Consider the following 17,778-nt stretch of genomic DNA (forward strand, 5'->3'; position numbering starts at 1 on the left):
AATATAGGGTGTATCTGCAGGTAAACAACATATAAGCACCATGCTTACACAATGTTGACCACCCACCCTGTGCACATCAGAGTGAGCGCTATACAAACTTATGCATAAACACAATGATAAACTAGCTATACTAAGTATATAATCGAAGTAGACACTGAACATCATAATGAAGAACATGAATAAGATGAACACTAAGATTGTCATAACAATTCTAACTAGCATATAAAAATAATGGAAAAACAAAAGAGAGAGGGGTACAAAGTTTATACCAAACCACACTCTTGACAAGATCGGAAATCCAAGAGAAGTCCTATTAGCCTCCCTCTAGATCTATCCTAACTAGCTATGCTACGGAGGAGTTGGAGCTCTAAGGAGATTAGGGTTTCTATCTTCTCAAATGACTTGATGACTTCTGATGCCTGGGGGGAGCCAGTGGCTGGATTACATAGCCCTAAGGGTCTAACGTGTGCCCTTGGATCAAACTGACTTAAGCAATGGCCTAGATGCATCCTCAAAGGCGATGGGAGACCGACATACGAAGCTAGCTGACAGGTGGGCCCAAGGGGGGCTAGGCGGCCCCACCTATCAGGGGGTGGCCCTCTGCTTCGGTGATGTGGCTTCTAGACCCTTCTAGAGTCTTCTAATATAGGTACCACGGTGGAACTCTGTATTTTCCATTGATGATTAGGTCCTACTTGGCAGTTTTCTGATTAAACCCTGCTAGAAACATAGATTCGCCAAAACTTGTGTAATTTATTAGTTTAAACCCCTAAACCTTCATTGGTGATTCTATTTATGCCCTTATTCATGTTTAATTGATGTTTTAAATTGGTTGTTAACTACCATCAACATACACTAAACTTAGTTTGCTTGGTCTACAACATGTTTGAATGACAGCACTATCAACCTAATTTGGTTAAATGTATAGGCAACCATGGCATGGTATGTAGTGCATGTTGGTTGGGTGCCTAGGATCTACCTGACCTAGGAAGATTGCTATGCTCAAGTCAATCAATACCCAGGTAATTGTTATAAAAAATACAACACAGAAGCTAAAGTTTTGAGGGCCTACTATGGTCCAATTAATGCAAACCATGGCCATCCGGTGGCACTGGAGATTGAAGAGGAGCCACCCATCGGAGATATGAAGATTAGGAGAATTGCTCCTTGGTCATGGAAAGATGCCATGCTTTTATTTATGGCTATGGTCATTGCTTTTCTTATTTGGAGCTTGATGTAAGCTTTGTTTCATAGAATAGTAGGTGGACTTTATTGTATTAAGCCAATCAAACAATGCATTTGTTGTACGTGAACTGTATGTGGACTTCTTATTAGACTTTGCATTAAATCTCTATTAGTTAGGTAATATGTATATGCACAAATACTACTAGTAGTTGTACGCAGCCAAAATTAACCACGATCATGTCACAGCCATGACTCATCGTCGCCGAAGAACTGATAGGCAACAAGAAGTGGCTGATATCGGTGGGACGGGAGAGCCGCATTATCCGACAAACGATGGCGGTAACAATCAGGACGGTGAGAATGAGGTACCATGGACCCCTACCACTCTTCTCGAGCTAGATCAAGATGACCAAGATGACCAGGTAAGTTAGGTATCATGTGACTAGGTAGCCACACATGCTAATTAATTAAGAGTCTATTAGCTTACTTGGTGTCTCCAGCAGGAGGTTCAGCCGACCGAGCAGCTAGATGGTTCGGGTAGCAGCAAGGCCAGAACAAAGCGAGGCGTGTCACAGCTTCCTACTGGTGGCAATGCTCACTGGCACATCACTGAGTTTGACCAAGTCGGGGAGACGCTCGCACCTAAAAAAGCTACGACCAAATACAAGACAGTCATCGGGGCACTTGTAAGGGACTACATCACAATTAAGTATAGGAAGTGGATTGGGAAAGATGATGACTCATGGAGGGTTCTCGAAAGTGACAAGGATGACATATGGGAGAAATGGATCCCACAGTATTTCACTTTCCCACAGGACTTTGACAAGGAGCAAGTCAAGAAAAAACAAAAGAAATCATGGAGACATGCTTCAAGACTTTCAAGGGGATATTATACAAGAAATTTATCCTCAAGGATAAAGAGCCAAATTGGGATGGTGGACAGTACGCCAAGTGGAAGGACTTTTAGCAAGAATTCAAGCAATACAGGCAATCCGAGGAGTACTTGAAACTAAGCAGGAAGAATAAGGAGAACTCACTTAAAGTGATGAATCCTCATAAACTCGGCTCTCATGGCTATGCTTGTAAGATGGATGGATTTGAAAGGGAACTTGAGGAGGTGGAACGCCTTGGCGTTGAACCTGGGACTACCAATTGGGAGCCTAGATCAATATATTTCTGTATGGCGAGGGGGGTACACCATGGCCCGGATGGGAGCTTTAGCTCAACAAATCTAGCCATGAGCAGCCTCATCCAAAGGATCTGTAACACCCTAAAATTTTCACATTTGAAAAATAGGATTAAAATGATTTAATTTGGAATATTTGTGCTCATGAAAACATAGGAAAATAAAATTTTTCATTAAATTAAAATTTATCATAAGGTAGCAACATGTTGTGCATACATGCTGGTGCATTTGATTTATTGTAATGAGTGGTTAAATCCAAAATTCAAAATGAATTTAAAATGCTTTTGAAGTTGGCTTTGAAGTAAAAGAAAAGAAAATTAGGAAATAAAAACATTTAAAAGTTGTAAAATTTATTTTTGGAATACTTACTAAAATTGCTCATTTTTATTTGGATTGAAAAGTGTATTTGAAATCCATATTCCACTTTGATTTGTATTGGGTTTTGAAATATGAAAAGAAAATAGAAATGGGAAAAATGGAAAGAAAACATTTCTTCTCCCTCTTACGACCCAGTAGTCAGCCTGCTCCTCTCCATCCTTTTTCCTTTTTCTCCCGCGCAAGCCCAGCTCGGCTCTTCCTCAGCCCCGCAGCCCAGTGTGCTCTTTCCTGTGCGGCCCTCTTTCCCCTCTCGCTTGCATGGCCCAACTAGCGACTCAGCGGCAGCAGCCCACAACCGCGCCCCATCTTCTCCTCTGCACCGGCCCAACATCAGGTCGTGGCCTAGCTGAAGCACAGGCATGTCACTCTTCTTTCCTTCTTTGTTTCGCTACCATGTTGGACCCGCGCGTTAGCGCCTCCTCCTATCTCGGGTCCGACAGAGACTCTGCTTGAGTCGACCACCGCCGGTGAGACCGTGTCTGCCCCGCCTCCTCGATGTCGTGCGCCGCAAGTTCCTCCGCACTCATAAATAATAGCCACACCAGCACCGCTTTCCCAAGCAAGCGCAGCCACCTCGCCAGAGCTCGTAGCGTCGCCGCCGAGCTCGCTAAACCCTAGTGCCGCCGCAGCCTTGATTTACCGAACCGTCGCTTCGTGGTCGCCCTGAGCACCCTTCCGAGCTTCGTCTGAGGGTAAGTAACCCGTAGGTACCTCTATCTATATCCATCTCCTTCTCTTCCACCCAGTAGCGCTCACCGGAGATGGGACATCAACTCAAGCCACCAAAATGAGCCTAGCATCACCTCTACACGTTCGCCGCTATCCCCGACCTTCTCTACGAGTTCACCGTATCCCGTGCTTGTTTCCTGTGTAGATCCCGTGGTCGACGAGGGCCGGGTTCACCAATTTCACGAACTCCGCTGAGGCCAAGCTTGCGCCGGCCATGGCACCACCGCCATGGCTACTGTGTCGGTGACTCCATCCTCCCCATTCTTTTGTGGTTGTCAAATCCGAGATCAACGGCCAAGATTCTGAGTTGGCCTAAGTCAATTCGGTCAATACCGGTCAGCCACATCAGTTTTACAGATAGGCCCCTAAACTTTGTTATTATTGAACCCACAGTCCTATGGCCAAATTCAAAATATCATTTTTATTTTAATTCATAAATTCATATCTCAGTATTTACAAAACTACCATTGATACAGTTTTGCCATTAGATTTGTCTAGGCTATAACTTTGTCGTTTTAACTCTGATTTGACCCGTTCAACTTGCGTTAGGTTCGTAATTTCATAATCTACATGTTCATACTACTGTTAAGTATGTTTTCAACTTTTAAATTTTGAGGTTAGATTTAATCTATTATTTCAATAAAGGAAATCTTGTTTAATTCATATCTTCTACGTTTTAGCTCTAAATTGACCCGTTCAAGTTGTGCTAGATTCATTACAATGAGATCTACGTGTTAGTGACACTGTTTATCATGTCACTAATACTATAATTTAATGGTTTAACTTCTAATTTGGATAATAATTATGCAACTTGATTTTATAAATAAAATATGACTTGTTTTATTTTGGTTTTATAATTGAAATCTAAATTTGACTTAATTCAATTTATATATACTTTTATATAGTTAAAACACATGAAGCTTATAGTTTTATATTTTCTCTTATGAGTAGATGTTTTGGTAGCCGTTTCTTTCAAACTATAGCTCCGATTAGCGTGCCTCTTGCGTCTGTTTGTTCGTAGCGAGACGTAGATCCATTTTACAAACTTTTCATCTTGATTTTATGTTTGGTGTACTATTCTAATTTAGATCTATTGTTTGCTTCATGTATGATTGCATGGATGCTTGTGTGGTTCTTTATGATCATGTCCAATCAGTGAGATATACGTGGTGAATCAAGAAGCAGATCTTTGCAGTTTTGGACTTGAAGAAAGATCTAAGTTTAAGGCAAGTATAGCATGGGATCATCCTTGTTGTCCTATACACCCTTAATCATTTAATTCATGCTGCATGTGTCTACCTTGATAGCCACTAAGGATTTCCTAGTACTTTGTACCTTATACCTTGATACCTATGGGGTTATGCATTGGGTAGCTTTGCTAGTGCTCAATTAAACCATGATCTTGTAACTTGACTAATGGTATATGCAATAAACATTAAAATATGACTTTTAGCAACATGGAAACAGGGGGCAGGAGTATTTAGCAACTTTCTAAATGCTTCAGATTCCTCTCCCTAAGGACTTATCTATAAGTGATCATTTGGGACTTATAGTATAGCTATGAGGGCTACATGGCTTAGGCTTTAGCTCAGTATGAGGACCTTTTCTAGCTTGTTAGTGGTTACCTTTATGGCACAAGAGGGGCTCCAGTTTGTATGATCTCGGCCTGCCAAGAGGGTGCACTTTGGTTTCTTTGTATTTTGTTAGTCACTCCTTGGAGGGGGTTCATGCTTACTGATGGAGAAACCTTAGCGACCCTAACTTGTTAGACGAACCTTTGAAAGGCTTCATAGTGAACCCTATCGACCTTCCTTGGTAGTGGGTCAAGAGGCTCGCGACCTCGGGTAAAAGGGTAAATCATGACTCACAGTGAAAGTGTACAACCTCTGCAGAGTGTAAAACTGGTATATCAGCCGTGCTCATGGTCACGAGCGACCTTGGAACCCTTACGGAATAGATGATGAACACTAATGACATGGATGATGAAGATGCTCACTAATGGTTAATTGTTTATGCTATTCATTATTCATGTTTACCTGATCATGTGTTTATGGGATTGTGATAAACTTATTGCTACTCCTTTGCTAAAATTGTAACAATTAAAAGCTAATCGCAGTTAAACCAGTGTCAGCCTTTTGAGCCTCATGAACCCCATGTTATATTTGTTGAGTACGACATGTGCTTACGCTTGCTTTATTTTTTCAATTATTTGGATAAAAATCCCCAGATTGCTAGAGTTTAGAGGAATTAGGCTTGTGATCAACCAGTCAGTTGTCCCTGTGGATTTGGAGTCTTCGCCTGAAGATCATAGTTGTCTTTTCGCTATCTATACTCTGAGGTTATAATCTTTATACTAATATGCTATGTATTTATGCATTGTCTATTGATATTACCCTTATTCGTAGCTATATGTGAGATTTGACTTCCTAGGCTCACATATGATGTGTATCTGGTGTTGTTCTTAAAACAGGGTGCTACAAGATCTCTGAGGAAAGGGACCTATAGTACTAATAGGGAGAATGACGTGCTCACCCAAGCACTCGAAACAAGCATCCTGGTCGCACTAGAGGAGCCGGTCTTGTTCCTTGGAAAATAGAATTCGATGAAGAATGTTCCACTTATTGGAGCTGCTCGAGGGTAGAGTGGCACAAGAGGCAGAGTATATGAGGGTTCTAAAAGAGATGGAAGACAAATTCGAAAAATGGATTGATGAGAGGGCATCCATGGGATCAGGAGTAGTAACACAAGAACCTATTCTGACTAGCTTTAGCCCACAGTTTAGGGGTCACAGCAGCTGTGGATCAACCCCGCTCGATGATGAAGATGTGAATGCACCTCATCCGGTGGACAGCATCACTGAACCTATCAATGTCAGGCTATACATCCATCAGCAATGGACAACTAACAAGGTGGCGGTCAGCCAGGCCCGGCTTACGGGAGATGGGACCATTAATGGCCGCCCAATTCCAACGGGGTATACCGATGACAGCATTGGTACTATACTTGATAAGAAGTATAACAAGATGCACATTGATTACCCCACACGGGAAGACAGGCAATGCCTTATTTAGAACAAGGGCGCTCATGTGTCTTGGCGCAAGCACTTCATTAAGCTTGATCACCAATTGTCTTTAGATGATGATGAGGATGATGATGAATCTTCGCCACCTAGAGATGATCACTCACCATCTCCCAACAAAGGAGATCACACTACCTTCCCTAGTTCCATGCCATCACCCCCGAGAAGACAGAAGTCTCCTTCTCTTCCTTCTCGTCCTCCATCTTCATCAGCCCCAACAAAAGAGAAGACTACTCCTCCTCCCTCTTCATCACCACCGAGAAAACATAATTCTCCTCCTCCTCCACAAAAGCCCAAAACAAGATCTAAGGCATCCTCACAGTCATAGAAAAAAGGTCCTCGGATTCGGTCACTAATGCTCCCAAAGTGTACCAACAAAAAAAGAAAAGGACGATGAGTGGCAGCGCTACAAACTTGATGAATCAACAAAAGCCAAAAGTAGCCTCTAAGGAAGACAAAGTAAGATTCTAGAATCTATTTGCCTCACTGCCTAAGTGGAGGGTGCAGTCCGAATTCAATAGGCAAATAGAGAGTAAGCACAATCAATTAAGAATCGAAGAAATACACCATGAAGATCAAAGGAAGATAAACAAGATTGTCGAAGACAACCCCGGATTAACCAGGGATGATGCCACGAACATCTATTATGATTCACTATATGAGACGGCAAGACCGGCAATGCAGTTTCAAAGAGGCAATTTCTTGGTGGACGATGAGTATAAAAATTTGACAACATATATGCTTGACTTGCATGATTATTACATGGCCCAAGCACTTGAGACGGGGCAGGCAGGTTTCGAATATATTATCCCCCCGCTGCATGTTTTCCATTATCCTAATGAAGATAAGTACTTTGTTGGTTGGGATCACTTGTTTCAGCCATTCCAGAGAGGCTATCTCAATACACAAATGTTGACGCTATGGACTATGTAAGTACTCTACTCGCACGATATTATAATTAACTACTCTCTCGATACACAAATAGTTAACGACTACACATTCCCCATGAATTATGCAGGTGTGTAGCCAAACATTGCTTCAAAACAAAGTACGCTAATATGTCTTTCCTGGACCCCGAGCAGAGGCATGCATGGAAATAAAGTGAAAGATCTGACGGAGACACTAACTTCCATTTTCGAAAATTCAAGATGAGTAATAAAACTGAAATACTTCTAGCCTACAACTGCGAGTATGTGTTCTTTGCTCTTATTTTTATGCTTGTTTTTTGTAGTTACGATTATTCATTAACTAGGATTTTGTGATTGCAGCAACCATTTCATCTTCATTGTTGTCGATATTAAAAGAAACCGTATCAAGGTGTGGGACTCGAAGAAAAAGCCACTTTCTTTGCTTGATCCCCTAGTCGAAGTGCTTAATGCATAAGCAAACTTAATAACATATTATTTTCTAATCGCACATAGCATATTCTAATGTTGCCCCTTTTTCACACTTTATAATGTGGCATAGTGTCCAGGCAAGAATGGTCGATGGGACGAAGGTCCCATTCCAGGTTGCAGCAATGCAACTAGAGACCCTAGACCAGCCGGCGGGAAACAATGAATGCGGGTTCTACGTAATATCGGTAATGCTTCCCTACCTCGGCGTAAAATCGGAGGCAACAGATGCTTTGGTGTATATAATCCCCATTTTATTTATATCTATTAATTCAACAAAATGATCTACTTATTTCTCTAACATTTCTACCTTTCGAAACTGGTTTTTTGAATGACAGCGCATGAAATTTAAACACAATAGGCTGTTAGAAATGGTGGTCATAGCACTGTCATCGGAGCTAGCAGCCTTCATTGTAATGGAGTGCTTGAAAAAAAAAGGAACATTCTCCATTGCACAGTCCATGAAGTACAAGGCGTAGTATGGGCCAGAGCGGCTCGCTAGACTATTGTAATTTCTTTTTTTATTTTAAGGGATCGAGAGCTTCATAAGTACATTTGAACTGTAACCGTTACATTTGTAATGTTTAATGTTGAAGGACTTGCCATCTATGTAGCGAATATAAAGTGAAACCTGATTCCACCAAATAAAATAAAATAAAATAAATTATAAAATAGTAAAATGCAAAAAGGAGATCACTATCTGTTAACATAAAACCGACAGTGATGGTAAAGAGGGCACTGCCGGTTCATGGCACGAGCCGGTAGTGTTGGTTGCGCCATCATTGCCGGCTTGAAATCCAAACCGGCAGTATTACTGAAGACAACACTATCGGTTTAAGCTACCAGCCGGCAGTGATGGCTCAACCAACACAACTGGCTTGAGCCATGAACCGATAGTGATGGCTTGATCAACACTGCTGGCTTGAGACACAAGCCGACAGTGTAGGCTTGCTCAACACTACCGGCTTGAGCCAAGAACCAACACTCTTGAGGCAAACATCATTGTCGGTTGGGTCTACAAACCGGCAGTGTTGTTCAACTGGACACTGCCGGGTGAAGCCAGGAACCGACATTGTTGCCTACAGATCAGTGCCGGTTTTTAGGAACCGGCAGTGATGTCAACCTCCATCACTGCCGGTATGCTACTGTCGGTTCAAAATCCGGCAGTGAAGGGGAGGTTTGAACCGACAGTGATGCCAAGATCTGGGTAGTGGATCTTAACAGCTTCTATGAAACTTGGACAGGTGGGCAGAAAGCGTTTCACAACAAACATTTGTTATTAAGTGAGCATAGTTGTAGCTCTGTATGTACTAACTCCAAAGTAATGAGATGGCAACCACCAGTTTTATATGGAATTGACCTATCCGCTTTTGGAACCAATTATCTACGTGCCACTAAAATATTATGAAATTCCGGATTTACCATGGAAAAACTTGATGAGCTTGAGCCTATTGGGCCAACTATATCATATATTTCTGTGTCCCTCGGTGCCAACTATTTTTACAGAAACTATTGCAAACGGAAAGGCAAAATGTCCACTTGCCTGTTCATCTAGTATTTTTCTCGTCTTCCTCCAGTTCTGCCCATCGTCGTCACTCTAGTACAGCTGCAGTGAGCAACTTGCTAGCTTACTGCAACACTAGCTGGCCACTATCCACCACCAGTTTGGAGCCCCAGCGATTGCTAGGCACTTACCCCATCAATGCTATTGCCAGCCACTCGTCTACGCGGGCAGCACACACTATCTCGACGCCTTGACGTTGGGCGCTGTTCCTGCAAGCTCAGCATTTGGAACTGGTCTTCCTTTCTTCCTTTTCCTCCCGATCTTCCTACCTGCTCCTGCATGGTGCAACTCCATCCATCCCACCGTTCACCTGTTGCTGCTTGTAATATGTCCATGGAGAATGGAGATGAGACAAAGTTCCTGATGCATCTCAAGCCTATGCACATTGCTGTCTCGCTCGCACATCGATTTGACAATGAAACTAAAATATTAGATATTAGTCCATCCAGTGAAAGATGGAACACCTCATTCCTTGAAACAAACACACCCTAAATGTTGGAGCAAAAATGTTGGTGCTGAAAAGCACATTGGTGGTGACTAACGGTTGGTGCAAATAGACAGCAGCACATTGGTGGTGGAAAGAAGAAATATAGCAGAATTAGCTCACCCTTTCTGGGGTATTTATACACCTCTAGAGGGTACTCAAAGACAGACTTACCCCTAAGAGCAGCATACGATAATCTTAGGCCATTTATGGCCCTGACTGGTGGGGTAATACAATCATTTTGCTGGTAGGAAGTGGTCATCAGCGCCTGCCATTCAACACCTTATACCTTCATTGTCAGGCCCTCCACTCCTACTTCATTTTTAGTGTAATCCTTAATTTAGGTTTTTTTCTAATACATGTCCCAATAGCTAACATGGATAATCTGGAATAGGATAATCAGATTCCAATTTTGAAGAGCTCATTAACTCGTCTGCCTATAACTTGAACTAATGCATCTGCCTAATTTAAAATACTGTATGAGGGAGTAATGATTAGTCATCAATTAGAGATGCAATCTGGAAGTATTAATTCAAATAATAATCCTGCTTGCTATATCTACAATCCAAAAGTCTTCTGTGTTAATAATGACAAGACACGCTAGAAGAATGGATAATCTGAAAGTGATGTTGATAATTGCGGCCCTTGGGTCTTTTTTTGTGGTGAAGACCTATATTTAACATTATAAAAAAGAGTATAACATAAAGTAGCACCTTAAATCTAAATTATTCATATATGGTGTAAAGTAGCTCTAAGTGTGCATGTAAACTACCCTACCATTGAAAGTGGTATAAGTTTATTATCTAAATTAACCATTAAATTGAAAATACCTATCTTGGGCAGTAATAAGGGATACTCCTTTAATTTGTATCTAAATTAACCATTGTTGCCCATCATTTAAAAAAACTATACTAACTTATACCACTTTCAATATATAAGAAACTACCTCCAAGTAAATATAAATTGAATGTCGTAGCATGCAAACCTCGTATACAACGATGCATGTGGAACATGTGCCAATGACACTAACAATTCATTTTAGGTTGTATATACTCAATCTATGCCAAAAAAAACATGACACAATAGCATTCAATATTTGTCCCAAAAAACTTATCATTCTAGCCCACTAGAGATATAATGGTTCCATCCATATTAGTCCAATGCACTAATTACACTCAAGGATGGAAACTAGTATGATTATCTATGGCATGATGTTCCTTAAGCCATTTTTGTCTAAGGTTACCCAAGTGACAGCATTGGTATAGGATAAACACCTATAATATATAGGGGTACAAGTATCATTTCACCGTGGTACTTATTTGTTTGCAAAATAAAGTATTTGAGATGGTAATTTAGATAATTTTATAAGTTGGTCCTGAAATTTATAACGTTCTAAATTGCTAGTTAATTGTAAGAACTCTCTTTGAAAAAGAATGTAAACAATAAAAATCTTTGGTAGAGGAATTCGACATCCGAAGCATTGAAATGATTGTTTATGGCTTTTTAATAAATAATATTTAGCATAGGACAAAGAATTCATTTTTAACAAAACTACAAAAGAGATTGTAATAAAATCACCCACCCCAATCACAACCAAAGTTTACCAAAAACACTCCACAATAAAATCTGTTATATAAAATCACATTTTTACTACGGAGTGCAAAGACAAAAATGTCTATTGCACTTCGATTCAGCATGCATGATATCAATTTTGCCCACTCCAATATAGCGACAGTGATTACTACAACGCATGGCCACTGTCCCCCGCCCGATCGTACCTGAAGCCAAAGCACAGCCTCTTGATCTGTCTGCACTCACGTCCTCATGCTAGACACTCATACGCGCACACAGCACCATTGATGTCGAGCAGGCATGTGCTGAGCACATCCACCATGGCTGACGATGTGATGAGCAGTGGACCCAGACCAGAGTACGGGATGAAATCATGGAGACCATCCCCTGGCTAGTGCAGTGGCGCATCAACACCTTGGCCCCCTCTTTTGCTTCTACTACTGCTCCAATCTCCTCAAGCTTGGTGTCTGGAACTGGTCTAGTGTGAGTCCTATTTTTCCAGATCCCAGATCTGCTGCTGCAAGATGTAAATCCATCCATCCCACATTTTGCCTGTTTCTGTTTGTGCAGTGTCAGTGGGAAGGAACCATAATTCCCAATGCTTCTCAAGCCTATGCACATTGCTCTCTTGCTCTCGCACTGATTTGATGATGAAAGTAAAATATTTGTCACTAAACAACCAAGAAATCTAAATTCAGTTTCTGCCACTACAGTTGTTATCCTTTTATGTTGCCATAGACATGGCTCCATTGCCTGGTACAACCTTATCAATGTTGTCTACCTACTGGTGGAAGACTAGTCAGATTAGGAATTATTAGTTGCGAGGTTATATTACACAGGAACAATGATGCTTTTGGTTTGCCTTCACTGTGACTATTAAAGCCTCGCTAGCATCATGCACACACCTAGCTAAAAATCTCTGGATAATGCAAGACAGAGCAAATCTTAGACAATAGATCAATCAAAAAATGATTCATCCATAAATAGTTTCCAATTTGAAATTACCAATTGTCATGTAGTAAGAACTCTCTGCAGTTACATGCAATGCAAATAGAGTGTAAGCATAGAACAATCCCACAACTAGCCTAGACTGCTTATCCTTGCTTTCTCTCTCTAATTTATTTGTATTCTAACACAAAACTCCTATATATACCTTCCCGTCTTTAATCAGTTGCGTTTAATCAATTATTATATGTGTTTTCTATCACCAATATATAGTTTTTTCCTGCTTGAAACACCCCTTCAATTTTGGTTTCACATATGTTTCATTGCAAATATAAATTGGTACTCATTGCTTTCTATATGCATATATAAATAGTGTGCCACCACTACATAAATGATTTCGCGAGACACTACCCGATCATTAACGGGACAGTCACAAAATTTACCTGTCTACAAAAATACCTAAGGATTTTTGGAGGTGGTCGTTTTATTTACGGAGGAGATAAAAAATTGCCCGTCTATTAAAACGGATCCACGAAGGCGAGCAAAATTTTCCTGTATCTCAAAATACATTTACAGATGCGAGCCTATTAAGAGTTCCAACTCTGAAAATGGTGGCCATTTTTAGAGGCTGATCTCTTAAGAGGCCCGCCTCTCTAAATGTGGCCAAGCCCGCTACCGGTTAATGGTGGCTAGAAAATGAGGTCACAGTATATAGAGTAAATGAAACCTGCCTAGCCCACCACAATCCTCTCTCTCCTTACTCACCTGTCAGCCCCCCTCTCTCCTCTCACGTATGAGGGCAATGCCTCTCTCTCTTCTCTCCTTCATCTCTCTAGGCATCAACGGCGGGGCCACGTGTCCGGCAGTGGAGGGATCGGCGGTGAAGGGCTCGGTGGTGGGGGGCCATGTGCCAGGCAGAGGAGGGCCACACACTCAATGGCTAAGGGTCACGCACCTCGCATGATGCACTGGCAGCGGCAGGCAGGGCTCGCAGCGGTGGCGGGTCAGATCCGCGGTGGATCCAGTGAGCGCGGCCCCCAACGATGTCGCGTGCGCAGGGCCGTACCGACAACGGATCCGGTGAGCGCGACCCTCTCGGGCAATAGCGCACACACGGGGGCCGCATCTATGGCAGATCTAGCTAGCATGGCCCCTCCAGCAATGGCGCACGCATGGGGCCCCCTCCGATGGCGGCGGATACATGGATCTGGTGGTGTGCGGGCGGATCCACCGAGCGGCGGCGGTGCGTCAATGGGCTCAGCGGGCTTCGTGAATGGGTTCAGTAGGCCCATCGATGGGCTCACTGTTTTTTATTTTTGTTAATTTATTTACAGATATGCCCGCCACTAGAAATCTTGGTTTACACAAGCGTAGAAATGGAGGCGAACTGTCTGCCTGCCTCCAATAACATTTTTGGTCATCTGCAAAAACTGCTGACTTTAGTATCGTGCATTGTGACACATATCATGCACATGTAACTTGGTTTACTTTCTTCTATATTTAAAATAGTTGTAGTATTTAGAATCAAACTTATGAATTTTTAAATATTATTTTCTAGAGGATAGATAGATAATTTAGATGCAGGTTTAGGATTCCTTTTGGTTACTTTCAACAATGGCAAATATAGGTAATTTATTTATATGAAAAGTTAGAGCGTCACTTCATATTGTTTTACATTATGTCTTATGTAGTATCTTAGATAAAGATTGGAGTTTAGATACGCATTTTACATTGACTAGGTGTTTCTCATCTTTATAATAATTTATGAAATTTATTTATTTTCTCTTGTGGCCTAATGATTTACATGGAGGCTACGAAGAAGTACATAACCTTTAATTGTAATATGCTACATCTCATCTCTGCGTAGACTAATGGTCAGTTTGGCATACCAGAACAGTTCTGATTCTTCCCTAAAATGCAAGAACTACTGCCAAAATAAGATACACAACAGCGGTTCATTCTAGAAATTCGGAGAAACAAGAGGCGGAGAAGCAAGTTTACACTAAGGAGGTGAATCAGCTAAAACCAAGTTTCATACAATAAACGGACTGACAACTCCTTATCTAACCATTCTTCCCTTGACCACCTCTGCTCCTCACTGAACAGCCACTCCATCGCATTCCTCAGCAACCAGCATGGAGAAACAAGCGGCGGTTTGCTCAGGAACACACCGAGGTGTACTGACAACCTCCGAGAATTTTTATGGCATCTCCATCCTTTGTTCCATATGCTTCCCAGTCCTATCGCATGTATTTGATCTTGCTTGGACCAAGCTGAAAAAGCAAGTAAAACTACAAACATATTTCAAGTAGGAGCTAAACAAACATGTTCGTTAACATACAAATTAAAATGGCAGCAATTTCTGGGGTTTTATCGTGCCACACAATTGGCTTTGCTACATGGTGAGCCGGAGATATAAAAGCTCTCTACCTACCTCTTCTCAACATAACAGAGAATTACGCCTCGTATATTTTCGAATCAGTTGTCTACCTACGACTGGTACCTTTCCTATTATGTTGTCTACCAACATAATAGGGATCACACGTACTAGTCAGATTAGGCATTATCAGTTGTGAGACTATATTACAAACGAAGAGATTTTTGCTCAAACCCTACATCACAGAAAAAAAATATGATGCTTTTAATTGGTAAGTACCCATCACTACCACAGAATAGAAAATGCATTGTGGTTACTAAAGCCTGAAGTGCATCATGCACAAGGCTTGCTTAAAAATCTGGTGATATTGGAAACCAGATCAAATCTAAAACGATAGATCAGCCCAAAGATGATTCTTCCATGACCAATGTCCAATGTCCAATTTGACATCAACTACTACCACGTAGTCAGAACATTCTGCACTGTAGACGTGGCTAACAATTACATGCAATGCTAACGGACTCCAAACATAGAACAATCCCATGGTAATTATTCCTGATGATTAGGACTAAAAGTCATGTAAAAAAATGGGCGAATAAAGCTCGAGAAATTATGTGCTCTTCTTAGGCAAGCAATTAAATCATTGCTCATGATTGTTCAAGCACATCGACTTCCTTACTGCTCTGATCCAAGAACCATGAAACAAGGAAACCAGAGAGAAAACCTTTTTTTTTTATAAAGAAAGAGTTTATTCCTTGGCTACTCCTACCACTATATATTTACCAGTCATCATCCAGGATAGGATTTGGGTTTTGCTTAGATTAACCTGGCAAGGAACAGTTGAGCCAACTTTTAAGCTTACTTCGTACTAGCAATATTCATATTGCGTACTTTCTTGTGCTTGATGTCGGTATGTTGGACCCGATGTATCCTCACCACCATGAGACAAGTCCATCTAGGACGGGGTCAGGTGAGCCTCCTAATGAAGAGCCCAAACCAGACTAGGCGTAGATCATATCATTCAGCATTCTATCTGTAACCCTGCACCCAGACTATATAAGGGGAGGTAGATGCAATCCATTCAGAGAGGTTCAAGATTCATTTTTAGGAACCCTAGACAGACTTATCAGCACCACTTGTAAACCTCAAGAATACAATATACAAGGAACATTCGCCACTGGACATAGGGTACCCCATACCTAAACTAGTATACATCACACTACTATAATTGATTTTGGAAGCTAGGTGATTTTATTAACAGAGGCGGACACAAAATCTTCCGGTCTCTTAAAATGTGTGCTGATTTCCATAGGCGGACAAGACATTTATGGAGACATTTAGAAAAAACCCGTCTTCTAAACTCAATTGATAGTGTAAATGAGGACCATTTATAGAGGTCCATCTCTGTAAATAGCCTTTGGCCCATCTCAGCCCAATATCGTCCCATAGTATAAAAGAGAAAGAGGAACACTAGCTCTTCCTTAACCACTCCCCACCCGCCGCCGCACTCTATCTCTTGACGGCCTCTCTTGCGGCCACACCCCTCCCTCTCCCTCATCGCCCCCTCTTCCCAAGGCCCGAGCTACGAGCACACCCTCCACCCCTGACGAGTTGCGCCTGAAGGCCAGCAGAGAACGCGAGGAGGTCCACGCTGCATGCGAGGACGTATACCCCGGCAGAGAACAGCCGTCGCCGCCGCTCGCCCTATACCCCAACTTGTTGCCATGCCGAAGGCCACCACGAACCCTAGAGTAGGTAAGATCCACGCCCTCTCCCTCTCTTTCCATCGTCTACTCTCTCTCTCTCTCTCTCTCTCTCTCTCTCTCTCTCTCTCTCAACCTCTCTCTCGCAGATCCGCTCACGGCGTGAGGATAGGTAGCGGCGGCATGCAGATCGGTGGGAGAGGAGGGTAGATTAACGGCAGTGGCAGGCGGATCGACAGCGGTCGCGTGCCAAAAAATATAACCATATAGTTTGCTTACATATGTTTCTGAGTGCCCACTTATACAGCAATCTGTTACTATACTTAAAAAACGTGGACAGCATTCGTCCAACCAAACATCGTGTGCGCGCCTCTAGGAGTCCAGGTTAATCGTGTGCGCCTCCATGGGCCCAACCACCACCGTCCGCACAGCACCAAGACTCCGAGACGAGTTCGAGTCAGTAAAAAAAGAGAGTGTGCGCCTCCAGGTTACTCATGTGTGCGCCTCCATGGGCCCAACCACCGCCCACACAGCACCAAGACTATGAGTCCGAGATGAGTTCACGTCGACTTCGAGTAGGAGGGAGACATGTTCTGATGTTCACGTCGAGTTCGAGTCGGAGGCTGACATGTTCTGATCTATAAAAGCCACTGCAGTCGTGGTAAACTCGTCCGTCTGTTTACAAGGTGCATGCAAATCAAGGTCACGAGACCTTTTGCTCGTTCGTAGGGTTCAGGATGAAAAAAAAAACTGCAGAGAAGTATAAACAGCAAATGAATAGTAAAAGTTGATCTCAAGATTTACATAGACTTTAGGGTTCCCAATAAAAAGTGTATTGTTAGCTTCTTGTCTTTTCCCGAACAATGCAGAAATTAACTGAAACTTATAAAATCAAAATCAAATCCAGAAATTATAATTCAAAGTTTGTTAGGTTCCTTTCAACCAGAGAGTGTAAGGTGTCATTGCGCGTGAAATAAAAATCCTGAAAAGTCTAGGTGCATGTATAACCTATATATAGACAGTCTGCTTGGAAGTCAGTTTTAAAAGCTTAAAAATTGTCAACTTGAAAGTTAGAAATATAAAATCTACGTGTGCGGAATGAAAGAGGCTCAATGTCAGGGCCATACTCGATCTGCAACAAAAGAATTGACATATGCAAGAATTATTTTGAATACGATGAAA

Source organism: Miscanthus floridulus, chromosome 10, assembly GCF_019320115.1.
Source record: "Miscanthus floridulus cultivar M001 chromosome 10, ASM1932011v1, whole genome shotgun sequence".
NCBI lineage: Eukaryota > Viridiplantae > Streptophyta > Magnoliopsida > Poales > Poaceae > Miscanthus > Miscanthus floridulus.